This window comes from Equus przewalskii, chromosome 25 (genome assembly GCF_037783145.1).
Source record: "Equus przewalskii isolate Varuska chromosome 25, EquPr2, whole genome shotgun sequence".
NCBI classification, from domain to species: Eukaryota; Metazoa; Chordata; class Mammalia; order Perissodactyla; family Equidae; genus Equus; species Equus przewalskii.
The window spans coordinates 36,013,548-36,041,262 of record NC_091855.1 but is presented as its reverse complement, the minus strand read 5'-3'; the positions used below and the strand labels follow the sequence as shown (position 1 = coordinate 36,041,262).

Sequence of the window (27,715 nt, the reverse complement as noted above, 5' to 3'; positions counted from 1 at the left end):
CTGAAAAACTGCTCTGGTCAGAGTCCTGTTGGTAATGTGTCAACTGCTTTGAAAAGTTACCTAAATTCACCATTAATAGCAGAAGCTAACATTAATGGAGCCCTGTGATGTGGCAGGTTCTGTGCTAAGGGGGTTCCTGGACTATGCCATTAGGTCCTTATAGCAACCATTTAAAGCAAGGGCTGTGTTTGGTTTAATTTACAGATGAAGAGACTGAGGCTCAGAGAAGGTAAGTAACTTACTCAAGGTCACACAGCAGATAAAGGCAGAAGAGAGACTTGATTGTAAACAAAGGGCTCATGCTCTTGACCACGATATGATGTTGCCCCATCTCTAACTTGGTATACTTTTGTGTCAAATATTATTTGGACTGTAAAGAAAATATATGCTCAAATTTCTATCCAGCATAAATTTATTTGTCTATTTATTATTTTTGTTGCAGTAACATTGGTTTCCAACATTATATAAATTTCAGGTGTACATCATTGTATTTCAATTTCTGTGTAGATTACATCACGTTCCCCACCCAAAGACTAATTACAATCCATCCCCACACACATGTGCCTAATCACCTCTTTTGCCTTTCTCCCTCCCCACTTCCTCTCTGGTAACCACCAATTCCAATCTCTGCCTCTAAGTGTTTGTTTGCTGTTTTTTTGATCTTCTATTTATGAGTGGGATCACAAGGTATTTGACTTTCTCTCTCTGGCTTATTTCACTTAGCATAATACCCTTAAGGTCCATCCATGTTGTTGCAAATGGTAAGATTTCATCCTTTTTCATGGCTGAGTAGTATTCTGTTGTGCATATACACTACATCTTCTTTACCCACTCGTCCCTTGATGGGCACCTAGGTTGGTTCCCAGTCTTGGCTATTGTGAATAATGCTGCAGTGATCATAAAGGTGCGTGTATCTGTATGCACTTGTGTTTTCAAGTTCTTTGGATAAATACCCAGCAGTGGAATAGCTGGATCATATGGTAGTTCTATTCTTAATTTTTTGAGGAATCTCCGTACCGTTTTCCATAGTGGCTGCACCAGTTTGCACTCTCACCAGCAATGTACGAGGATTCCCTTCTCTCCACATCCTCTCCAACACTTGTTGTTTCCTGTCTTGCTAATTACAGCCATTCTGACCGGAGTGAGGTGACATCTCATTGCAGTTTTGATTTGCGTTTCCCTGATAGTTAATGATGTTGAGCATCTTTTCATGTGCCTGTTGGCCATCTGCATATCTTCCTTGGAAAAATGTCTGTTCAGATCTTTTGCCCATTTTTTAATGGGATTGTTAGTTTTTTTGTTGTTGAGCTGTATGAGTTCTTCATATATTTTGGATATTAGCCCCTTATCTGATAGGCGGTTTGCAAATATCTTCTCCCAATTGTTAGGTTGTCTTTTCGTTTTGTTCATGGTTTCCTTTGCTGTGCAGAAGCTTTTTAGTTTGATGTAGTCCCATTTGTTTATTTTTTCTATTGTTTCCCTTGCCCTGTCAGACATGGTATTTGAAAATACGCTGCTAAAACCGATGTTGAAGAAGGTACTGCCTATGTTTTCTTCTAGAAGTTTAATGGTTTCAGGTCTTACATTCAAGTCTTTAATCCGTTTTGAGTTAATTTTTGTATATGGTGTAAGATAACGGTCTACTTTCATTCTTTTGCATGTGGCTGTCCAGTTTTCCCACCATCATTTATTGAAGAGACTTTCCTTTCTCCATCATATGTTCTTGGCTCCCTTGTCAAAAATTAGCTGTCCATAGATGTGTGGGTTTATTTCTGGACTCTCGATTCTGTTCCATTGATCTGTGTGTCTGTTCTTGTGCCAGTACCAGGCTGTTTTGATTACTATGGCTTTGTAGTATATTTTGAAATCAAGGAGTGTGACACCTCCAGCTTTGTTCTTATTCCTCAGGATTCCTTTGGCTCCAGCATAAATTTTTAATTGTCTTTTTTCAGCTGTAGAATAACACAGAGATATAGTATATAAATATGTAAAATATATACATATGTAATTATATGTAATATACGTAAAATAATACAGAATAATAATACTTTGAAAGAACTAAAAGACACTCATAAAAAAAATTGATTCACTCACTCAACACTTAGCAAAGATTTATTGAGCATCTACTGTGTGCCAGTGAGTCAAGTGCTGCTCTACGTGCAGCAATGAACAAAACAGACAGGCAGTTTACAGAGTTTATATTAGAAAATAAATGACAGGTGGATGATGGAGAGAGAGAGACAGAGAGAGAGATACAGAGTGTGATGGGTAAAAAAAATAAATAAGGAAAATATCAGACAGGAATAAATATGAACATTAGTACTGCAAAGTATTAAAACAGGGTGAAGTGATAAACAGTGACTGGGCGACTAGAGCAGATGGGCTGGTCAGATCAGGGAAGACCTCTAGGGGAGGGGACAGCTAAGCTGAGAGGTGATGAGGAGGCATTCCTTCCATTTCCACTTGGACCATTCCAGAACAAGGGAGAGGCCCGTGCAAAGGCCCTGAGGTGGGAACCAGTTTGGCACCTTCTTGTAAAAGCGAGAGAAGCAGTCCCGCGCAATGTGATTGGAAGAGTGGGCAGGGCACATCATGGGGGCTTCTGTGCTGGGTGCGGGGTCTGGATTCTGGTCCAAGGGCTGGGAAGGGGTTGGAGGGAGGTGACAGATTTGACTTCCCCTGTTCAAAGGTCACGCTGCCTGCCGCGTGAGGAGGATTAGATTGCAGAGGGCAGGAGTGGAAGCTGCGGGCCCCGGCTGAGGCAGTGGCTGTGAGGCGAGGGATGAGGACCAGAGCGGTGACAGTGGAGACGGAGGAGAGCGATCACACTGGGGAAACACTGCATTTTGGAGGTGAAGTCAGTGGCTCCTCCTGATGGAGGAGACGGGACGAGGGAGTGGGGGCAGGGGGCAGAGGGGAATGGAGAGTAAGTTCTAGGTCCTTTGTTTAAGCAACTGGGTGGACAGTGGTGGCACCACAGGCACGACTGGATTCAGGGGGATGGTGATCAGAAGCCCTCCTGTGGCCATGGTGACTATGAGATGCTGCTCACACCCATTCTGGAAATCTCAGCCTGGAGCTCTGGGATCCAGCGGGTAGAGATGTCCGTTTGGATGCCCTTGGCACATGGATGGTGCTGAAGGCCACGAGCCTCGGTGAGGTCCCCTCAGGAGGCAGGGAGCTAGACCAGGGAGGAGGCCCAGGGGTGCAGAGATAAACAAGAACATGGGACTGAGATGCCCTGGAAGGGCTGCGTGGAGGAGGAGGAGCAGCATGAGCAGACTGATGGGCTACCAGAAAGGTAAGAAGGGCCTGGAGAAGGGGAGGAAGCAGCCAGCTGTGGTCACTTGATGACCCTCAGCAAAACGCTGGGCCCCAAGCTTGGCTGGGGTTGGGAGAAAAAAGGAGGTACTAAAGGAAATTATCAGAGATGGTGAATCTAGACTTAAAAAGAGCTCAGCTGAGCTTTTCAGAATTTGTTTGCCCTGAAGAGTAGCAGTGCAATGGGGTGGCCCCTGGAGGGGGACGTGGGGTCAGGAGAGGACGTTTCAAAGCTTGAAGATACCAGAATATATTCGTGTGTTCCTGGGGACGATGCAGTAGAAGGGAGGCATTGCCAGTTTGGAAGAGCGCAGATCATGACAAAGTCCTGGAGGTGAGAGGGGAAGGGACCCCAGCACATGACAGGGACCTTTTCTTTGTCATAACAGGAGGGAAGGCAAAGAGTGTGGGCACAGATTGCACCCACTGGTTGCTTTGAGGACATCCACTTGATTCCTGGCTACGGCAAGGCCACCAATGAGAGAGGGAAGCAGGGAGAACATTGGGACAGAGGGAAAAGAGTGACAGTGTGAACTTAGAGAGCCAAGAGGAGAGAGGGAGGATCTGGGGGCAGGGTTGAGGCACCAGGGGGCTGGAGCGTGCGGCTGGCCTGTGGATCACACACCTCCATGTGGTCAGGATGCTGCTCTTGTAAATAACGCTGTGCTGAACATCTTTGCCTATCAAGACACTTCTATATTGTGCACTATTCTCTCCAAATTGAGTGATCGAAGTGGATTAAGGCATAGGAACATTTTGTAGACTTGTGACAGATATTGGAAGCCTATTGTCAGGTTGCTTCCCCAAAACGGTTGTTCAGGCTTTTGCTGCCCCAGGAACCTACCAGAGAGGGTCCTCGACTCCACCGCACCATCACCAGAACACTGTCACGGTATTTTCTGAAATCCCTCCTAATTTGATAGCAAAGACGAGTATTTCATTGTTGTGCTTACAGCTTTTCCATTTCTTTGATTCATGTTGGAGTGAAACAGGTTTTCATCAGCTTATTAGCTATTTGTCTTTTCTCCTATTGTCGATTGTCCTTTATGGTGTATTGAAAGAGACACCGAGGTAAATCTCAGTGCAAGGATGGCCACACAACCCAGCAGGAGCGAAGCCGGGAGTGATCTCACAGAGAGGGAGTTTGTGGCTATTTATTTTCCTGACAGTTGCAACGGCATAAAAAAACCCAAAAAGCCAGTGAACTGAGTCAGGGCCATAAGCAGCATATTTTAAAGCTAACTTAAAACAGGACGCGTCGTTTAACCTGTCACCTCTTCTCTCTCTTTCTTACATACACACAGACATACACACACACACACGCTGATGACAGTGAGGAATTATTTACAGAGTTCTATCTCAGCCGAGCTTTTTGTGATGACTTTTATTAATTATTGAGTAATTCAATAAATAATTCATGATTTTCCTGCTGGTGAAGGCATCATCAAAAACACGTGAATACAAGTCAAGCCAACCCATAGTCTTCCTGAGGCTGAAATAAACCCAGATTGTATTTCCATGTATGTGTGAATGTGTGTTTGAGTGTGTGTGCCAACGAGTGTGGAAGCCTGCATGTGAACAAGTGTGCAAGTAATTGTGCATAGGAGTGGACGTTGAGCATGTTGTGTGAGCATGTGAGTGGAGGTAAATATCTGGATAAGAGTGAGTGAAAAAGGAATTTCTCTGGCTTCATATTCTGCATGTTATTATACTTTCTTTGGTCTCTGGTGATGGGAGCAATAGGTTTTTTTTCGTTGTCTGTATAAGACCATTCTTAAAAAAAAAATCCAAATTTCAGATAGAGGAAATTGAAATAAAAAAATATGTGTGCACTGGGGAGCAGTGAGGATCAGGGCGGGGGCTGTTGGGAAAAGATAAATATCTTCCCCCAGAAACTTTCCTTGATTCCAGAAGCTGGGTTTCTTAGTGTTTCTTACATCATAGTTACTGGGACAAATCACTGAAGCATACAAAAGATAAAGAGAAGGAGAAGCTCTTTTAAAATGGAAAACAAACGGCCATCGACCTCACCAGCAGGATTTCTAGTCTGACTCCTTTGGGGAGGGACCTAGGGCTCAGCCTGAGGGTGGGGAGATGGCCAGTGGTGGCCGATCTGAATACCCTGTGTCCTGTGGTTGCTAGTCAATGTTTCTGGGCTTCTGCCTATAAAATCTTCATAACAAATCCCTGCCCGAAGACCCCTGGGGGCTACTATTGGAGCTTTGAGGGGAAGTGAGTGCTGTGTGCCCAGGGTCCCCAGGGTGTCACGGGAGTGGGAAGGACACGAGACAAAGGACAGTTCTCAGTTCCTGTCTGGTCTCTACCATTTCCTGGCTGTGCAACGGGGGGCAAGTTGCCTTGTTTCTCTTAGGCTCAGTTCCCTCAAGTGTGACATGGAACACCATTAACTATGAGGCGGGAGCAAATGAAACAATGCAGGATCATGGTGAGAATTAAAAGGGCTCACCTTGGCACAGTGCCTGGCACATAGCTGGATCATGATAATAGTTTATTCATTCCCTGTTCATCCCAAGGGGCAGCATCTGAGCATTCCCCAGGTCCCTTAGTGCCACCAATTGGTGTCTAGTTGTAATATCAATTACTGAGAAACAAGCGTTAAAATCACCAACTCTGACTGTGGATGTGTCCACTTCTCCATTTCGTTCTGCCAGTTTTTGCTTCGTGCATTTTGAAGCTTTGTGCCAACACATTTGTGATTGTTGTATCTTTCTGTTGAATAGACCCCTTTATCATCATGAAATGTCCCTCTCTCCCTAATAACAGGCTTTGTTCTGAAGTCTCCTTTGTTTAATATTAAGATAGTCACATAGCAGCTTTCCTTCGACTAGCACACATGTGGTACATCTTTTCCTGTTCTTTTACTTTTAACCTATCTATGTTTTTATAGTTAAAGGGTGTCTTTTGTAGGCAGTATATAGTTGGGTCTTGTTATTTTATCCAGTCTGAAAATCTCTGCTTTTTAATTGGAGCGTTTAATCCGCTTATATTTAGTATAATTATTATTATGTTTGGGTCTAAGCCTACAATTTTGCTATTTTTTCCTATTTGTCTCAGCTTTTTGGCTTTTCTACTTCTCTTGTATTCTTTTCTTTTGCATTAATTGATTTTTTTTTTTTTTTTAGTATTCCATTTTATTTCCTCTATTGTATTTTTAGCTATACTTCTTTTCACTATTTTTACTGATTCTTCTTGGGATTCTAATATGCATCTTTAACATATCACAGTCCACTTAGAATCAATATTGTACCACTTCATGTTTCATTCTTCACATTTCTCAAATTTAAAAACAAGAGTACAATTACATTTATCTTCCTAGCCTTCATGATATTATCGTCATATATTTCACTTCTACATTCATGGTAAACCTGATATTACAATGCTATTATTTGTGCTTTAAACTGTGATTTGTCTTTCAAAGAAATCAAGGGAAGAAAATAAAAGCTAATATGTTATATTTACCCACATCTCTATCATTTCTGGTGCTCATTGTTTCTGCCTTCAAATCTGAATTTCCCTCTAGATTCATTCCCATTCAGCCTGAAGAAGGTCCTTTGGTATTTCTGGCAGTAGAGGTCTGGTGGTGACAAGTTTTCTCAGTTTTTGTTTATCTGAAAATATCTTTATTTTCCCCTCATTTTTAAACAGCTCTATTGAGATGTAATTCACATATCACACAATTCACCCATTTAAATTGTCTAATTCAATGGTTTTTGGTACATTACATTACTGATTTTTAAAAATTGGGATAAAATATATAGAACACAGAATTTTCCATTTTAACCATTTTTAGTATACAATTGAGCGGCAGTAATTACATTCACAATGTTGTGTGATCATAGCCAATATTTCCAAAACTTTCTCATCACCCCAAACAGAAACTGTACCCATTAAACAAAAACTCGCCATTATCCCTCCCCCCCAGTTCCTCTATTCTACTTTCCTTTTTTTTTTTTACAGCCCCAAAGGACCCAGGAAAGGCACTGCAGGTGGAGGTGAGGGTGGAGAGGCTGCACCAGTACAGCAGGCTCCGGATGGAAACGTTTGCCACCAAACCCCTCCTGTGATTTCACCCTCAGCGCGTCCAACTCTGTAACGGGCACTTGGTACTACCACCTCACTGCGCAGGTGACATGGGAGAGGCGGCCACAGAAAGTGGACAGCTTTATCAGGGACCCAGCAGACTCCAGAATCCTCAGGGAAAGGAGGTCTGTCTCTATTAATTCGCCCATTCTAGGTACCTCATATAAGTGGAATCATACAATATTTGCCCTTTGGTGGATGCCTTCTTTCACTTGGACTCTCCAATCCAGTGAATTTTTCACTTTATTTCCTATCGTATTTTTCAGTTCTAAAACGTTCCTATGGTTCTTTTGTTTCCATTTCTCTGCTGAGATTCCTTGTCTGTTTACTCGATCAGACCATCTTTTCTTTAAGTGGTTGAAAATCTTTATAATGGCTTCTTTCATATTCTTATCTGCTAATTCCAACATGGGGGTCATCTCTGGGTCTGTTCCTACCAACTTCTTTCTTTTTTTTCTTAATGATGGAACACACAAATCCCATCTCCTCCACTTTGACCTGCGTGACCTTAGGCAGATGAACATCTCTTAGAGGGTTTTCCCTTATATATAAGAGAGATAATAGCAGTTATTTTGCAGGATTGTCAAAGAATTGAACAAGATAATATATGTGAAGAGCCCGGCATATATGTCTTTAGTGAAAGGTGGCTGTTATTGCCCTTTGAGATGCTCAAAGGCATCTCTCCCACAAAAAGCTCTGATAGCTCCATCTGGAATTGGCAGCCCCTTCTTGGTGCCCCTCGACATCTCGGGCTTGTCTCTCAACCACACATTATTATACTATCTGCTCACCTCTGTCTCTCCTGCTAGACTATGAGTCCTCCAGAGTAGGGACAGGTTGTGCTCAGCGCTGTGTCTCTGGCTCACAGTAGGTCCCCAACGTATATTTGTTGTACTCAGCTGAAGCGGCCCCTCTCTAAGAAGCCAGGAGCAGTTGCACAGGCAGTGCAGTTTACTACTGTCTGTAACGTGGCAGAGAGTTACAGTGGCTCAGGGACTCCCCACGAGCCAGCAAGCCTGGCGTTCCCTGTGCCTTCAGCTCTGTAAAACCATAATTGAAGCTCACGCTGCATTAAGCATTGCTTGTATTGAGCCTCGTGGAAGCCACAGTTGCTCTTTGCGTCTAATATGCTGCTGACATTTCATTTTCACAGCATCGATGTTTCATTATTACTCATTGCTTCTGCCACGAGACCATAAATACCTGGTGCATGCGTTAGGCATTTCTCCCCACACGGCACTCTCGTGTCTGAAATTGTTCCCAATCCTCCTCCTCCGCTCTAACTTGGATACCTGACTCCTGGCTCACTCTTCCTTCCAATGAACTTTGAGGCAGCTATCAGCAATGGTGAGGATGATGATAAGCAGGATGATGAAGTCTAAAGCTAATGAGATGAGGGATTACTATGTTCCAGGCCTTGTGCATGGTATCCCATTTAATCCTTATCAATGCCTAGAGAGAGGAGTCATTATTCTCACCTAATGGAGGAGAAATGGAGCCTCAGGGAGATGACGAGTTTGCCCAAGCTCATATGAACGGTAAGGAAATCTCAGTCTTGCGGACTCTTTGCCCAGGGTGACTGTTTATGGTGCTCACCAATACCTGACTCTGAGGACACGTGCACATGTCTGACCCCACCAGTCACATCAAGGTGCTCATGGCTCATAAAGCTCTGGGAGTGGTGTTTTTAAGAGGGATGTGACTATCTTTGATGGAATAAATGTGTGTGGACAGGTAAAGTGAGTGGGGAGACCTGGGACATGTGAAGGGAGTGAGGGCTGGTCCACACAACTGTGACGACAGACGTCACTTGTTGAGGGCCAGCTGGCCCCAGAGCACACACCGGGCAATTGGCATGCGTTATCTCCCTCTGACTTCACAAGGATCCTGTGGGGGAACTATTACTTCCATTTCACAGACGGAGAACTGAGGCCTGGAGAGGTTTGGCCATGTGCAGCTCCCCAATGGGCCTGCTCTCCCCTGTCCCCAGGCCTATGTCCACCCTCTGCCTCTTTCTCTGCCTGGTTCACTCCTGGTCACCTGGCCTGCAGCACCCCCAAGCTGGGTCAGGGTCCTCCTGGCCCCACAGCAACCGTACCCTTCACCCCACCATGAAGCTTTGCACACTGCACTGTCCTTCCTCATTTTCTGCCCTTACCCTCCATCTAGACTGCGAGCAACTCACATCTTACTTGGCTCCCTATGTTTCAATGAGTTAGTAACGTAAAATGCTGGCACCATCTCTGGTGCATAGTAAGGGCTCCATAATGCTGTTACTTTTAGTGTCCCTATTGCTTATCACAATGCCAGGCACATGGCAGGCCAAGAAACATCTGTTAAACTAAGGACTGAACAACTATCATACGGCTATGCACTCACAGAGCCTGGGATACGGTTCCTCCTGTCCCAGAAACCCTAGGCATCACCTCCTTCACCTAGGCTGGACCTATGGGATACTGTCGCTGACATGCCCGTTGATGACATGCCTAGACCTCCAGACGGCACCCCACCCGCCTACACCCCATCAGCAGAGGCAGGTGCGCACATGGGGAGCAGCTCTCCTCCACCCCTGCCCCAGCCCCAGGACCTCTGCCTTGGAGATAGTCATGTAGGCACCTCGGGAGACGTAGGCTTAAGATCTGCCCTCTGCAGGGCTAGAGGAGGGTTAGGGAGGCCTCTGCAATCGTTCTTGGAATTCTCCAACATAAAACGTTGATCCTAGTCTTCTGAAAAGAGCAGGGGTTTAAGACCAGACTTGTCAATTGACCTTCACTGGTCGTCTAAACCAGCTCCCTCCTCTTGCTGTGTCCCCCTGGGAAACCTTCATTTTGGTCCAGGCCTTACTCTCTGTCCATCCTCCACCTCCATGGCCTCTTTCATCCTGGGGCAGCCGTTCCTGGGATGTGAATTCCAGGCTCCTTGGCTCCTTGTTCCTTCTGCTCTGATCAGGTGTGCCCCGCCTCCCAGCAGGGCAGCTAGAGGGAGTCCCAGCTCCCAGCTCTCCCTTCCCACTTTCTCAGAAGATGGGGCTGCACCCCGAGATCCTCAGCCAGTCCTGACCAAGGCAGACCCACCAGCAGGTGGGGGCTACGACTACTCTAGTTCCCCAACCCAGGAATTGTGTGCCCATGGCATATGTCCTGGCACCTGGTGTACACTGGGCCTTCTTCCTCCATCGTCGCTAACTCTTATTAAAGGCTTACAATGTGTCAGGCGCCGTCTGGAACACCTTAGATGGTAAATATCATTTCCTATGACTAGACCCCTACACGAGTTTGGGGGACTAGGGCCTGGTTCTGGAAAACCAGTCCACTTGGTGGAGGCCCTGAGAGCCTCCACTCAGATAACTAGACACTGTATCCATCATGGACAGAACACTTAGGACATCAACCAACTTGCCTTCCAGAACTGAGGCTGCCAATTTGCCAGGTCCAGCCACCAAGCTGAATTCTTCTGGGCATTGATATTGGCCCAAACCAGGTCCAAGTTCATTCTAACACCTGGATACTGGATGTGGGTTGTGGGATCTGCCACTGGGGCTGGCCCAGCTAGCCAGTGCAGCCTTGGCCTCCTCCCTTTGACCAAGTCCATGCCTATGCTCCCAGCCTCCCTCAGGGCCAAGTCCACCTGGATTAGAATATGAACTCTCCATTTGACCACCCACAGTGATCAAGCCCACCTAATGACTGATTAATTACCTACTTTGATTGGCTTGGTGATGGCCACCATCCCGGGAAGCCTCTCAGTTCTTTTCCTCCCACTGTCCTCTCAGCCTTTATAAAAAGCAGGATTGCATGAAAACATCATGACTGTGATTCTTGCTGAGGTTGAGAAAGTCCACACTGAGACGTGGTTATCTTGTTAAAGCTACAAGAGAACACCTATGCCCTTTAGACAGAAGCATAAGTTCCCCCATAGAGAGGATGGCATTCCAGTTACTGTGGTTGCAAATCAAAGTAGAGTGACATAAAACAGCCCTTTGCTGTGCTCATGGATTCTGTGGGTCCGGAACTGGGGAAGGGCTCAGTTGGGCAGTTCTTGCCTGGAGTCCCTCATGAAGGTGCAGACAGACGTCGATTGGGGCTGCAGTCATCTGAAAGCTTGACTGGGGCTGGAGGATCCACTTCTGAGGTGCATCACTCACATGGCTGGGAAGTTGGCACTGGCTGTTGGCCACGGGCTGTGGTTTCTCTCCACATGGGCCTCTCCATGAAGCTGCTTGTGTGGTCTCATGGCATGGCAGCTGGCTTCCTCCAGAATGAGATACCCAAGAGGCCAAGATGGAAGCTGCAACACCTATTATGAACTAGTCTTAGAAGTCACACACTGTCGCTTCCACCATATTCTATGAATGACACAGGTCAGCCCTGATTCAGTGTGGGAGATTACACAAGTAAATGAACACCAGGAGGCATTAATCCTTGGGACCGTCTTGGAGGCTGGCTTCCATAGATGTCATTCCCAAGATGGAAGCAGGTCCTTAAGGTGGTAATGGAATCGGGAGCCGAAGAAAAGAAGTCACATCCCTTCCTAGGTTCTAGATTTGGGGGTTTCAAGATGTCCAGCCATGCTCTCTTCAACTGTGGGCGCCACAGTAGTGCCCATCACGTGAAATAAGAGTGGGGTCTGAAGCCAGCCGCAGTTCCTGGGCAAGCTAGAATCCCACCCACAGAGTCAGCCGCATTTTGCTTCCCTGCCTGGTGCTCACTTGGCCCCCACACAGGGCAACTCAGAAGTGCAGAGGGGTTAACAATCCCTAGCAAGAAGGGATGCGAGTCTGTGGACACGAGCCCCAGTCCCCATTCCCTTCCCAGAAACAATTCTAAGTCTCATTCGACGCAGTACCTGGAGGGTCCCCAGTGGGTATGAGCCCCAGTTGCCAACAGCCATGCTATACAGTGCTCATTATTGCCCTTTTTCTCCTTGCCTGTCTCTCCCTGCCTGTTCTCTCCTGTTCACAATAAACTCCCTTCAAACAACTCCTTGCCTGAGATTCTACTTTCAGGGTGACCCAAACTAAGACAGTCACCGCACATTCCTTGTGGGCCCCACTGTCTAAATTCACAATGTTCTCTTTTATTCAGCAGACACTTTTCGAGCCCTTGATCTGCACCGGACACTGGGATGCCAAGGTAAACCAGACATGATCTCAGCCCTGAAGGACCTCAGCCTCCCGCACAGCAGCGCTAGACAGAGGCACCAACACATTGACGAGGGCAAGGACTCCGAGTCCAGGACGTGACCGGAGCCCAGAACACGGGTCTCTAAATCAGACCTGGGAAGTCTTCTCAGATAATTGATGCCTGAGCTGAGGGGCACCAAGGATGAAAAGTTGTTAATGAGACCAAGCAAGGGTGAAGCTGGTTTGGGCCAAGGGGAGTGCCTGAGGGAATAAAAGGCAACGACATTATCAAGGAACCACGGCTAAGGTTCTTTGCTGTTTTTTTTTTTTTTTTTTTTTAACATTTCCAGAGAGTTCTGCCAAGCGTCCAGCCCCCACATGGATGATTTCATGTAATCCTCATAACAACAGGATGCAGTAGACAAAATTATCCCCATTTTTTAGATGATAAAATGGAGGTAATTACCTGTGGTTACTCAGCTAATAAACAGCAGAGCAATAATTCAAACACAGGTCCATCTGATTCCAGATCCCAGAGTCTCAACCCCAGGAATGTGCTTGCTTCTAGGGTCAGTGGTGCCTGTGGAGAGAGGTGTGGACAGAGCCGGAAGAGTAGGCAGGGGCTAGAACAGAGACAGCAACAAACTCTGAGAGTGTAAACGAGGGAGTGACAAGTTCACATTCGGAATTTTCCAAAGATAATTCTGGGCATTGTCAGAACATTCCCTTCCGGGTTGCAGAGTATGAGAGAAAGGTCCTTGTCCATCCCGGGCCCACGGGGGTAAAGGGCAAGCAGTGCCCCCATGAGGCCGGAGCAGGAGTGGCAGCGATAAATAACAAGGTTCCCCTCTCAAGCAACGGGGACCCTCCCCGCAAGGCTCCAGAGCCCCTCTCCCTTAAGAAATTGCCCTCCAGCACTAACATTCCTGGGTTTGGGATTTTATTAAGGAAAGTGACATTTTCTTTAGGTTTATCCGTCCTGGAAAGCGTAATAAGCATCACGCAACGAGCAGCGAGGACCTCCAGGGTGCAATGATACACGCTATGACTATCTTTGACTCACCCTGCTCTTTTCCAGAACAATCTTAATTAAGTGGAAGGTGCCAGTTGCTCTAAACGAATTTACCAACTGCCTCTCAAAGTAACTCTGATTAATAGCAGAGGCACAAAAGTGTCACCATAACCAGGTCATGTGACATAATACAAATGACTGTCTGTTGCTATTTTTAAGTAATGTTTATTAGAATCCCTTGACGCGTAATAAATTTAATTTACAGCCGCTTGTAGCCCAACTTACACATGGCCTCCTGTGGCTCGGCTCATTAACACACTCAGGGAAGAAATGAGTTTTCTCTTTAATTCTCCCATTCCATTTCTCCTTTCTAATGAGGCCAGATTGTGAAACTCTTCAGGAGAGAATTTCTCCATCGTCTCCAGTAAAAACTGTCTTTAACGCTCAAATTTTTTAATTATCACAGCGGCGTACAGCACAAATTCGTGTTAGATAGCTCGGGGCAGAGCTGGGGTAGGAATGAGTGAATCATCCGTGCTCGCATGAGTGAGTGTGAGATCTCAGAAGGGAGGATGAGAGGAGGAGGCCTGTGGGTACCCAGAACATTCCAGTTGGAGACTTGGAAGCCTCGAAACAAATCCAACTATTATTTACTGGGCGCTCTGGAGAGAAAGAAGAAGGTTCCTGGTTAGGATAGGAGCCCAGAGAACTGCAGTCTAATTCTGCTTCTGAGGCTGGATTAGAAAGTCTCTCAGGGCCTTTCAGGCTCTGATTCTTTCCATTTCTTGGCCTGAGAACCAAATTCAAAGCGAAACATTTCAATCAAACCATCATATGGAACAGCAGTCAGCCAGCTTGTTCTGCAAAGAGCCAGAGAGTGAGCATTTCAGGGTTTGCATGCCGAGGCCAAATCAAGGATACTATATAGATACTTAAGGAGCAAAGGAGAATAAATTTCCACCGATTATTATGGGTGGAATTCAAAATACAATCAGGATGTGTATTTTGTAATAGAGCTCTACTGATGAGAAGAGTCGAATTCCTTTTTATGGGATAGCTTTTGTTTAATTGGGGTTCCTAGTGTTCCCTGTCATAGCACTGATTAAAAATAGTGTAATACCCATTCTTAGCTCATGGGCTGTACAAAAACAGGCGGCAGACAGAATTTGGCTCACAGGCCATAGTCTGCCAACTCCTGGAGTAGAATAGTTTCTAAGAGTGTGGGCTCTGCAGTCAAAGAGCCTGGGTTCAACTCCGGGCTGCACCAACCATCAGCTGGGAAGCTGAGTAACCGCTTGCATCAGCGATCTACCGTCACGATAATACTGATAGACTTCAGGGGTGTACAACGAGAAATAACTACTTAGCTCCTGACTCTGCAGGACCCCCTTGATCTGGGGTGGGCTCTGCTGCTCCAGGTGGGCTTGCTCATGCACGTTCCTCTGTCAGTTGCAGACCAGCTAAGCTGCCTTGCTGATCTTGGCTGGGCTCGCCCACAGGCTTGAGGTTCAGCCAGCTGTTGGCTGATCCAGAGTGGCCTCAGCTGGGGTGACTCAAGCAACTCGCCTCTGTTCCATGTGTCTTTCACCTCCTGGCAGGCTAGCCTGTTCTTCCCTTGGCCACGGGCGGGGAAACAAAAGCAAGCAAACCCAGTGACATGGCACCCTCCAAGCTTCCACTTGCGTCACACTTGAGACATCCCGTGGGTCCAAAGCTGGGCACGGGGGTCCCGAGTCAGAGTGGGAAGGCAGGACCACGTCAGACGGCAAAGGGGGTGGATGCAGCAAGGGGCCACACACAGGAACCACTGATGCAGCCTCACTGCTCTTTGCCTATTTCCTTTCTATGAAAAGGTGACAAGAAGAGTAGCTCCCTTATAAGGTCGCTGTGAGGATTGAAGGAGTTAACACTGTAATATATTTAGAACAGAGCCTGGTGCTTAGTACACAGCCAAGAAATGTTAGTCATCCTTATTACCTGGTTTACCTACTCTGGGTACCAGCATCTTCATTCTAATAGCCTAGTAAGGATCTATGCAGTCTAAGGATCTAAAGATAAAAGAACCCGGAAAGAATTCTTTACTCTGGGGCTCTTTTAAAGTTTTCCCTATGCTCTGCTAGGTATGGACACGGATGCCAGAGGAGGTCTGGGGTGTCTGGTCTCAGTCTCCTGCTCCCGCAAAGGAAGTACCAAGAGGCTCAGAGAAAGGAGCTGGTCTTCCAAGGAGATGTTCCTGCGTGTTGCAGGTTGTCTGGTCCCAGGCCATCGGCATGGGCTGGCTGCTTCTAGTTTGGGGCCCTCTCTCCCTCTCTCTCAAGGCTCAGTGTCTTCACTGGTTGGCTGATACGAAGGCTTTGCTTTCCTCCCAAAGGTCCACCCCGCCAGCTGCTGCCTCTGTGACCTGAACTCCGTGAGGCTGTTCTCTGTCCTGCTCGTCACGATTATGTCAACAGGAGGGGCTTTTCAAGCTTCCCTTAAGGAGGTAAGTGTCTCTTTCTGCTTGGAGTATGACTCAGAAAAGGGCCCCCATTATTTGGGGAAAAAGGGTACATTTGAGGCTCTTGTGTAACATAATGAAGCATCCTTCTTGCAACCCTGCCTCTGGGGTTGCTGTTTCTTGTCTTGTATGGGTTACACACACTCCACTTTTAAAAGCTCCAACATATGAAACTCCACAATGCAAATCATTGAAAGATGAGACAGAAATTGCTAGCTGTCTAGTTGTCCCCAGTATCAATATTTCTTATTCATTAGTAATGGAGACTCTGATTTTAAGCTCGGCATATGACTGCCTTCACTAAGAAATGCGTTTGTTTCACAGCCTCCCTTGCAGCTATGTGGGGTCATATGATTAGGCCTAGGTCAGTAGGATGTAAGCAGAAGTGTCATTTGATACTTCCAGAAAGTGCTCTCAAAGGGAGGAACATACCCTTCTTTTTCTCTTCCTCTTCCCTCCTGGCTGGAATGTGGATCTGATGGCCGGCATTTGAGCAGCCATCTGGGACCAAGAGATGAAAAGAAACCTACATGTTGAGAATGGCAAATCAACAAGCTAAAAAAAAGCCTGGCCTCTGTTCTGTGGAGCACCATACTAGCCCCAGACTTTCTTTTACCAGAAATAAATTTCTTTCATGTTTAAGCCCCTTGTGATGACTGAACTGTCTAGCATTTGTGTGGTATTTTAGAGTTGACAAAACCCATTCCCATTTATCTTCTCTGGTGATCTTCCCAGGCAAAGAAAGTAATATTATTGTTCCATTTTACAGGTAAGGAAACTGAGGCTCAGGGAGTCTAAATGATTGCCTGAGATCAAACAGCTAGGTAAAATCTGTTATTCAAATCTCAGCTGTGTGACTCTAAGTCCAGGCTTTCGGCCAGCACTCGGCCTGCCTGCCTGCCATCTGCCCACACGCTCACCCACACCCCTCCTCCTAGTGCTGCCAGTGTGACTTTGTAAATCACAAATGTACAATGTTACTCTCTTGCTTAATACCATTCGGGGCTGCCCCACTGCCCCCAGAATGGATTCCAAATGTCTCAGCATGGCTTGCAAGGCCTAGCTTGTCTCTCGTGCTCTCCCACTCTCACCTCCAGCCATGCCTGAGAGCACGTAGCCAGGAAGTAGCGGTACTGAGGTTCAAACCCAGCCCTGTGTGATACCAGAGTCAGTATGCTTTTCCCCAAATCGTGAGTCCCCCCAATTACTCGCACAAGAGGGTACAAAGGGCAGCCATACAAGTCCCTATAACGCAGACCACAGACAGCACAGAGAAGGACGGGATGAGCTTGGGGGGGTGTGGGGGCAGGGGAGGTGATGTTTCCTGGAAGCGATGTGAGCTGAGATTTGAAGGATGACTAGGACTTTGCCAGGAAGACAGAGGGAAAGCACTCCAGGCAGAGGAAACCGCATGTGCAAAGGCAGGGAGGCGTAAACAGCAAACATGGCAGAAGACGGCAGTTTGGTCAATCCACAGCAGAAAGTACGATTGTGCCGAGACGCTGAGAATACGAGGTTCTTCCTTCTAGCCCGCGCTCACCTCTGTCACAGCCCTTCACACACCGTCTTTATAATCATCTCTTCACCTCTCTGTCTCTCCCCACCAGCCTGGGAGCTCCTGGAGGGAGGCAGGGACCCCGTCTCAGGCAATTCTGATCACACTGCCCAAGGCTGGGACATAATCTGCATTCTACACGTGTTTGCTGAGTGCCTAAATGAGCATGGCTTATCTCAACCACTTTTCAGGGACTATCAGACCAAGTTGCTCCTTCTACATCATTCTCTGAGATAGGCGTGCTCTTTGAAAAGTTAGAACGAATAACTGAGTGCCGGCCGGGCTGGTCAACGCGGGTGTTAGCAGGAGATCTTCAAGCTCCCGGATGCTTCTGACATTTCTGACAAAAGTAAATGGCAAAATCCTCATTCCCTGAAAAATCTACAAAGCTCCAAGACAGACAGGTTTCCAGGCAGAAGCCATTCCCCGAAAATCCTAGTGTAAACAAGAAGCAGTTTTGCAAGGTCTCCCTATGATAAAAAGTCACCCAAACATTTCATCATAAGGCGAAATGCAAAATGTAAAACTTCGTAAATTGTCTCTCTTTCTATTCTTTCATTCAACATATATGTCCCGGGCCAGCGTAGGTCAATCGTGGCTCTGTGGCGGTCTCTTAGTTTGGGTTCTCCCAAAAGCAGAGCGTGAGACGAGGACTGACGCAGGTGATGTATTTGGGAAGTAAGCCCAGAAGGAGGAGGCAGGACCAGTTAAGGCTGTGGGCAATCGGGCCTCTGTCCACTGGGGACCCCAAAGAACTGCACAGAATGAGCCGGGGAACTGTCCTCAAAGAAAGGGAGGCTGGGTCATGTGTCCACAACCCCACTCTATTGTTCAGATCGTTCTGGAGACCTCAACCTCCTGCGCTTCTAGTTTTTGTCTGCTAGGTGGGCTTCCTGGACTGTCAGGCAGAAAAGCAGAGAGATGCTGCCCCCTGGTTGGGATGGGGGAGGAGGGGGGGAGCCCAGGGTTAGGGGAGCTGTCCATCACGGCTGTGCTGAAACAAGAGGTGGGCGGAGGGGATGAGGCGCAGGATGCAGCAAGTGCCTGCCCCGGACCATAAACAGAGGAGCCCAAACCCCCTGGTCTCATGGATCTTAGAGTCTAGTGAGAGCAGACACAGACTAACCAAAGAAGCATGTAGTAGAAAGCATAGGTACTAGGGAGGAAAATAAAACAAAGTAGGGAGAAGGGGCGAGCCAGTGGGCAAGGGCTAACGTTTTAAATAGGCCGGTCACAAGGGGTCTTGTTAAAAAAGGACGTGAGCAAAAACTTGAAAGGGGTGAGGGAGTGGGCCCTGCTGATATCAAGGGAAGGGTGTCCCAGGTAGAAGGAACAGCCAGGCCGAGGCCTTAAGGCAGCCTTGGGCCTGAGGGTTTGAGCAATAGCAAGGAGGACGGAGGAAGCATAACAGAAGATATAGTCACGTGTCACTTAACAATGGGAGACACTCTGAGAAACACATCGTCAGGTGATTTCATCATTGTGCGAACATCATAGGGTGCACTTACGAAAACCTATATGCGACAGCCTGCTACACACCTAGGCTGTATGGGGACTGATCTTATGGGACCACTGTTGTGTACGCGGTCAGCTGTTGACTGAAACATCGTTGTACGGCACGTGACTGTGCTGAGAAGGTAAGTTCAAGAGGGGAGGGGGTCCCTTCCCCATAGGTCCAGCGGCATGGGGTTTGTGCAGTCACTCTCAAATATTTACAGAGCTCCTAGTAGATGTAGGGTGCTGCCAAGTGCCTGAACTCAACGATGAATAAAACAGAGCCCTTTTCCCCAAGGCTTACACAGTGAGGAGAGAAGACAAACTTGCAGTTAGATAAAACGGATGGGACTTCTTGGGGGCCTGCTCCGTGAAGGCACTGGGCTCAAAGCTTTCCATGCATTATTTCTAGTATTCTCAACTCAGCCCAGCAAAGTGAACAACAGCATCCTTTTTTAGGGTCAGGGAAACTGAGGCTCAGAGAACTTCCCAGACTTGACCCAGATTCAAGCGACACCGAAATCAGAGTTCTTTCCACTCAGTCTGTGTGTCCTGATAATCAGAGTCCAGTAGGATGGGTGCCGCGATGGAGGGGCGCATAAGACGGAGGGAAGGGAGGCAGGGACGACTGTGTAGGAATTGGTCAAGCTGACAAGAGGAGGGGGGATTTTCCACCAGGGAAACAGCGTGAGCAAGGCAAAGAGGCGTGGACAGCAGGGTGGATGCTGGGAACTGCAGAAGCACAAAGTACAAAGGGGCCAGGGAATGGGGAGGCAGCGGGGTTGGGGGTGCTTGGGTGCTGTTAGAGAGTCTTCTGGGGAGCTTGAAGCAGGGAAGAGAAATGGCCCTATTTGCAGTTAAGGAGTCATGCATGCTTCTCCTCCCTCCATTAGAATGTGAGATCTTGGAGAGCAGGCTCCATCTTCATTCTGTTGGCTCCTGCTTGGCCCAACACGTGGAAGAGAAGAGATGGAGCCGGCTCTCCCAGCTGGGCTGGCATTTGGACTTGACCGGCCCAGCCAAGTCCAGGGCTGGCCCAGGGGTGGCCCGCCAAGCGGTTCCAATCAAACGTTCTCTTGGATCAAATCTTTTTGGACTCTACTTTGATGTAGGAAAATGACACTGGGCCCAGCTCTGCTACCAACATGCCCAGTCCCAAAAATTTGTTCCCAAGTTTTGGTCCTTTCTTAGGATTTAAGAAAGGATGACAAGGGAAGGAAGATAGAGATAGTTTTAAACTAAAGTTTAAAATCTGGGCTTCTTCCTGACTCTCCTCCATGTCCAAACATCTGGCTGAAAGGGATGCAAGGACCAAAATGATCTTGGGGAAAGAGGTAATTCAGAGTTTGGGGCAAGATAAAATCTACCAATACAATCCTCATAATGAATCCTGCTCAACTCTGAGGTTACCGGCCAGAGTGTGGGACCAACCTCAGAAGGACAAGTGAGGTCTTGGATAAAGCCTGGAAGACACTTGGGTTCCCCTCCCCAGCTCTGGTCAATCAGGAAAACGTCCTGTCTGGACAGTCAGAGCTGACGTGTAAAATGTGACATTAACAATTACACATTTAATTCAAGCTGAGGTAATGAGCAATTTGGACAATACCCATGTCTTTTTCAATAACGGTACGTTTATTTGCAGCATTTTGAAACATAATTAGCCTGCATAATTTCATGGTTCAATAATGAATGCTCCTTTCCTGGTCATAAAGTGTTTCCTTTGTTTTTCTTGTGTTTTACTCAGAAAGAATTTCTGATGCCAATTAGCACTCTTGCAAAAGGGCAGCATTTTTTGCCCCTCTTTCCTTCAAAATGATCAGAGATGGCCTTTTTCGAGTAATTATTATGTGCCAGGCTAAGTGTTTATATGAATTATCTCAGTTAATCCTTCCAAGAACTCTTTGATCTAATTATATCTAAATACTATTATAATTCCTGATAGACAAGAGAAAGGAGTCTGGCTTTAAAGGTTATGACAGCCTCCAAAGATTATACAGCTAGTGAGAGTCAAGCAGGCTGATTCAAGAGCTTGTCTTCTTGACCAGCATGAGATCCTCCCCCCTAGAACCTGCCTGTATTCACAGGAAAGCGGAGGCCTCAGGAAAATCATCTGGATGCTTACAGAACCACTTCTTCCAATTCGCTACAGTTGTACAGATGTTTCAGATATAAAATATCCTGGTTGCCATTGTGTCGCTTTATGCATCTGGTCACAACATCTAGAGCCCATGAAACCTCTAAGAACTTGTCTAAGCCTGGGTTGCCCAGAAAAGAGGGCCTGAAGCAAAGTGGGGGTGCATTTTTGGGGGTGCAATCCCAGGTCTGAAAGAGTGAGGGAAAATAGGCAGAGAGGCACGGAAGGAAGGGAAGTCAGTCAAATGTGGCGCGTTCACTGAGCTGGCCACAGTTTTGCCACAGAACACAGCTAATCGTTCAGTCACACAAGACAGATTCGAACAGGCCACAGGGAACCATGGACAGGGAAGGGGGACAGTCTACCAGATCTTTCCAGACCCTTGTCTCTCATTGATCAAAGTTCTTAACACAGGGAGTTAACTCCCCCACGCTTTCAGACTGGCTCCTACAGACAGCTGCTGGGGGAGTCAGATCCCACTCCCCATGGTGTGCAGGCTTCATCTGAGTATAGGATTGAGGTGGGAGCCAAAATCACCATGAGCATCGTCAGGCTGGACTTGGCCTCTCTTGCTGCTGGGGCCCCTCCCAAGGTGGGCATGATGGAGGCCACAGTGAAGCTCAGCTCTACCCTTGGGGAGGCTGGAGGTCCAGTGAGGTCCAATACAGTCCACCCCTTGCATTATTCAGAGCTGCTCACATCCTATGATGTATGGATCTAGCTTGAGACCAAAATGTCACCAATTTCAAAGTCCAATTTTTGAAGTGGTCAATTGTAACTTCCTAAAAAGACATAAAAGTGTTAGCAAACCAAGCCATAGTCCCACGGCTGCAGTTGGTCCTAGGGCCATAATTGATACCATCATCTTTCCCCCACCCACACTTCCCATTCTGGATTCCAATGGTCAGCTCTTCAGCTGGTCTGGGGTTCTTCCCTGGAGGGTCTGTGGATGTTGCAATCGCCCATTCATGGTTATCTCTGAGCAGGGAAGCCCCGGTGAATCCCAGAGCACCAGCTCGGGCTGCCATAACAAAATACCACAGGCTGGGGGCTTAAACAACAGAAATTCATTCTCTCACGGTTCTGGAGGCTGGAGGTCCCAGTTAAAAGTCCAGCAGAGCTGGTTTCTGGTGAGAGCTCTCTTCTTGGCTTGCAGACAGCTGCCTTGTCCTCACATGGCCCTTCCTCTGAGCCTACAAAGAGAGCAAGAAAAAGAGCTCTGATCTCTATCGGATTAGGGCCTCACCCTTATGACTTCAATTAATCTTTCCTCCTAAAGACTATATCTCCAAATACAGTCACATTAGGGATTACGAATTCAACATATGAATTTCACGGGAACATAATTCAGTGCTTAGCACCAGACACGCTCTTCCCTGTGCCCACTGTGTAATAGCCAGCCTAGATCCTCACAGTAATCAAGGATGATCACCCTACCAGTATGGCAAATTCTCTTCGGACTGCTGGTCCACTGGCACAAGGAGCCCCAGGTACCCAGGTAGTCGTTACAGCTTCCAGTTGAGTATAACTCTTATTGTCTTCACTGGTGGAAGCTTCACCTTCAAGGAGCCAGGACCTCTAACCCTTCAGAGTCTAAGTTTGCAGGAACGAGAAGCACAGAGTCTGCAGGAATCTCACTGGCAGTTGGGCTCAGAGGGGCTAATCCTACTTCCACTCCTTGGCTCCCAGATTTGTGTATCTAACTGTTGGAGACACATCTATCAACTCACGCTACATACAGAACAACGCCCCAACCCCATAGGTTGTTGTCTCCAAGCTGATGTCATAGCTGAGCCTTCAGCAGACCATGCCATCATTCAGAAAAGCACTAAGATGGCCAGAGACAGAGGCTGGTTGACTTCCATAAGATGAGTCATCAGGTCCCATTGCTGAGGGCCTCCTTGGCAATGAATGCTCTCTGGTGAGCATTAGGATGAGGCAGAAAGACCCTTACCCTTTGTGTCCACTCCCATGAGTTTATCCATTTACTATTTACTTGCCCTCCATGCCCTTGAATTTTCAGTCTTGATCTTTCCATAAACAAGTAGCCAAGCTGCTTATCTCTGCACAGGAGTCACAGATGTCTGCAACTCAGGCCACCTCTCCTTCCACCCTTGAATGGGGATCTAATGCAACAGTAGTCTATTCCCAACTAGCACTGATCTATTGTGTTGACCTGGATGTAAATGAGGCCCTGGTCCTTTCGTCCTCCATCACACTGTCATAGTGAACTCCCCTTTGAGCCTATAGGAATACACTGAGGAAGAACTTCAACAGAGGTGGGTGCGATGAGAATCTGGGCCATCTGTTTAGGTCATTTACCTGTTCCTTCTGGACCTGCTCGAGCCTGATCCTAAATGCACCACTTCTATCACATGTGGGATTGCTGCTGCTCATGACAGTGGCATTGCATGATCCTTCTTCAAAGGAACCCAGCCTCCTCTTCAATCAATGGGCTCTGGCCTGTGAACAAATAGAAAATTTTCCATTGCAGTAGCTGATGTCATCATTCTGCTCTTAGATTCTTGACTTTAAAAAAAAAAATTTATACAAATTGAGCAATACCCTTGTCAACTCTCCATTGATCTTATCCCTAGTGACATCACGATCTATTAGCCACTGATATAGATATCTATGGCTCAAGGCAATCTGACTGCCACTCTAACCTTGCATCCAAATGGTGATTATGCTCCATTCTCTCTCAGGAGTTAGTAGGCCACCTGGCCTTTGCCATTACATTGACTCCCATTGATAGCAGGGAGTCAATTTCCCCACCATTTCCCAGCACTGAACCCAGCATTTAGAGGATCACCATCGCTGAACTTCTCAAAGATGCTGGTATTCCCCACACCTCCCTAACCAGGGCTTTTCCTTTCGGCTCCATGAAGGGAATGTTGTCTGGGCGATCCCAGGAAACATAGTCAGGTGGTGGGTTCTCAGGTCTTACGATTCTGATATTCGCACCTCACTGAGCCTTCTGTTCCTTTTCTCAATATTGTCCCAGAGAAGTTCTGGCATCTTGTTCACTGTAGGCTATTGTCAAGGGAACAAGCACCATCTTGCAAGGCACCTGCTGCAATGGGGTCACTGCTTGGTCTTCAGGGCAAGGGGAGCTGCTCCATTCTGACAAAGGGAAAAAGGGTGCTTCTACCAGCCAGAGGATTTAGGAAGGTTTTTAGGTCCAAGATTTTCAGGTTTGTCCACCCAAATGCCTCTTACCTCTATTGCAGATCACAAGGTCCAAGTCTTTCCCTATCAGAGCGCTGACTTGGACATAGGACACCTGTGTGGCTGCACGGTTAGTCTTCTTTTTGGCTCTGCCACCCTTACAATCAGATCCTGAGCCTAATTTTCAGCACAGTCAGTCTTGTGGATGTCAAGAGATGAATGTCCTTAAAGTGTTCATAAAGCATGCCTTAAGTTGGCAAATGGCTTCTCTGAGCCTATTGTCTTCTTTTTGCAAAACCTCCAGTACTGTGAGAAGAAGCCACCTAACCCCACCATCTTTATGATTATCATTTCCCCACATTGACATAGTGCAGCAGCCACTTGACTTCCCAAAGCCTTGCTTTCTACCTGCATCTCATTCCAATTAGCTGCCAGTGAAGCTTTAGAAACTGTAAAGTCGCTATACGCCAGGTAAGACCCTGCTTACCGTCAGTAACGGGGCCTTTCTTGCTTCCACATAGATGGGAAATTCAGCTCCAACGTCCCATCCAAAAGATTTGCTTTCTAGGGACACTTGTAGTACCAACTTCCCCGGGTCCTTAGGAGACAGAGCATGAAGCAATGCTTGCTTGCTAATACTTTATTGAGGGATACAATCCTAGGGCCATAAAAATAAGAGGAAAAGAGAAGTGAAGCCAAGAAGGAAGGAAGTAAATACAGAGTTGTGTGTTGAGCGGGCCACATCTTCAGAAGAAACACTGCCCGTTGCTCACGCATGCCTACTGGACATCTCCTGACAGCGCAAATGAATCACGCAATCCATATGCTGTGTCCCTCCCATCTCTTGCCTTTCATTGGTCAAAATTTGCCCCAAGGTTTAACTCCCTGCATTTCTGAGTAGTTATCCGGCCCGTGTAGGCAGATCTCAGGTACCGTGGTGTGAGTTGCCATCTGAGTCTGGAAGGGGTGAGAGGAGTCAGAGCCTGCCTAGGTCCTGCCATGGCACGAGGGAGCTGGTGACAGAGCCTAGCTTCAACCTAAGGGAGGCTGTGCTGTTCCGTGGTGTTAGGAGGACCAAGAGGATGTGGGGGCAGGTGACGCTCAAGAGGTGCCTAGATTGAGTCCAGTACAGGAATATTAAAGATCAGAACGGATACTGCAGGCTTTCTAGCACGCAAAACCTGCCCAGGTTCTCCCACAGTACAGAACCTCTAGTTGGGGGTCAGTACTTCCGAATCCAGGTGAGCAGCTGTGTGATCCTGGGTAGGTCACGTCTCTGTACCTGTCAAATGGGGCAATTACATTTACCCCGCAGAGCTGTGAGAACTGAATTAAAATGTGATATAAAAAACATTTTTAAGTGGCAAAGAGCTCCATGTATAAACCACAGGTCATATCTAAGGACTGAAGTTGTGTACTGAACGAAATACCCCAACTGGCTTAAGTGGAAAGACATGAAAATACCCAGTGTTACTTGACCTCAGATGACCAATAGGGCTCAATTTTGTGCCTCATTCTCCTGCTTCAAACTGTTGGTGAGAGAAAGTCATCTAGGAAGCCCCCCACCCACACCAATATTTTCTTCCCATGCCTCCTCCTCCATGATGGGCCCCTTAAAGGCTGCAACAAGATCTGATTTGTCCAGTGTTGGATACACAGCATCGAACCCTCTGTCTGGCTCTTCGTAGGTGCTCACAGACACTATGTATGGAATGAATGAATAACTGAACGAATGAACAAACGAACCAGTATCTCCACATCTTTCCCCAAGGGATTCCCAACACCTGAAATACACGCCCCGACTCCCAGCATGTCCTCTTATCCTGGAAGACTTTACTGCTCCTGCCTCCAGCCTTCGCTCTGTCCTCCACTTCCAGTGCGGGCCCCTTCTCACGCCACAGCTGACCGTGGGACGTCAGCGGACAGTGGAACAGCTGATTTTATTATCTGTCTCCCAGATCAGATCCCAAGCTCTAGGAGGGGACAAGGCTTCATTCACGTTTGTCCCCCAGCATCTCACTGCTTCAGATGTGGCTCTACAAAGTTTGTATGGAGAAGAGCCTTGGGTCAGCACTCTGCGTGAAGGAGGTTGCTAGCAAATTGGTCTGAAAGCCGGTTTGCAGAGCAAGCAGTTTATACTTAGTGCGTGTGTTTATATGGGGTGACTGAAGGGCGCCCACAGAGACTGGGGAAAGGAACTAAGTAAACGTGTCTTTAGTGAATGGACCTTAGTGCCTGACTCTCCTCTCTGTCCTGAGCCGCTAGAACCCCTGCCCAACCTAAAAATAGGATTGTCCATGCCTCGGGGGGCCTTCTGGAAGGCCACCCCATCAGTCAAAGCGCTGCCAAGCGCTTCCACCCGACGAGCAGAGCGGCTGCGCCTACCTGTGGTGCGGCCTGTGGGGCCAGGGGCAGCTTGTTTGAAAGAAACGTAACGGGCTACTTCGCGACCGACTTGTTGATAATCTTGCCTCAAACAGGAGTCTGAGCTGGTAGAGAAAAAAGAGTGGTAGAGAGGTCCTCCCGAGGGCCGTCGGCAACTCCTTCCAAGACGCAGCCGCGCGGTTGGAGAGGTCCCCGTCCTGGGAGCACGGAAGAGAGAACCTGGCCCTGGGCCCTGCCCGGGAGGTGCGGCCTGCACCTCGGAGCCGGGAGCCTACGCCCTCTCCGAATGGGGCGGGGGAGGGGCGAGTCCGCAAGCACCAAGCGCAAAAAGGGACCTCCGCAAGTCAGTCTTTACCCTCTTCCCGCCGCCTCGGAGAAACTTGGGGGGAGGGCAAGCAAGGAGCAAGACCCCCCCGGAGCCTGGAGTCCTCTTCCTCGCGGGTGAATAAATTATTAAGCGCCCAATACACAATAGCCTCGCTAGATGGAGACGAGCAATCACTGCAGCGGCGCTGGCGGCGGCGGCGGCGGCGGGGAGCGCGGGCGGGAGCGCAGCCCGGGCGGGAGGCGGGCGAGGCTCTGGCGAGGCTCACGTCTGTTTTCCTTTTTCGTGCATTATTTATTTCGCCTCCGCCCGCGGCCCTGCTGCCCGAGCGGGCGCTCCCGGCCAGCGCCTCTCGCTGCCGCTTCCCGCGGGCCGGCGTGACTGGAGAGGAGAGCTCGGGCACCCCCGCGCCCCGGGCAGCCGCGCGGCGCCACCGGGAAGGGCGGGGACCCGGGCAGGGCACGCGCTGCCGGCTCCAGGCGGCCTGGAGGAGACTTTCCCCGCCTTCGCCTCCGCCTCGGCAGCTCGCCCAGGGCCTGGGCGCGGGGTGCCGCCTCTCCCGCCCCGAGCGCGGCCAGGCGCAGCCCGGAGCCCCCGCGCC

General features: G+C 48.0%; 1 long non-coding RNA gene across 4 annotated transcripts; it reads right to left on the bottom strand.

The window, feature by feature from the left end:
- Window positions 1-394: 394 nt before the first annotated feature.
- On the bottom strand, window positions 395-27,652 carry LOC103562585 (uncharacterized). 4 transcript variants are annotated; one of them, XR_011533091.1, is made up of 7 exons: window positions 26,790-27,077; window positions 24,892-25,062; window positions 23,559-23,699; window positions 22,316-22,429; window positions 16,486-16,554; window positions 13,011-13,167; window positions 395-1,952 (listed from the first exon to the last, which is right to left on the bottom strand). It is a non-coding gene; the product is annotated as an uncharacterized lncRNA (long non-coding RNA). The 4 variants fall into 4 exon arrangements; XR_011533092.1 differs by having other exon boundaries at window positions 13,011-13,124; XR_011533090.1 differs by lacking the exons at window positions 395-1,952; window positions 13,011-13,167; window positions 16,486-16,554 and adding exons at window positions 20,714-22,018; window positions 27,145-27,652 and having other exon boundaries at window positions 26,790-26,893.
- Window positions 27,653-27,715: the final 63 nt, after the last annotated feature.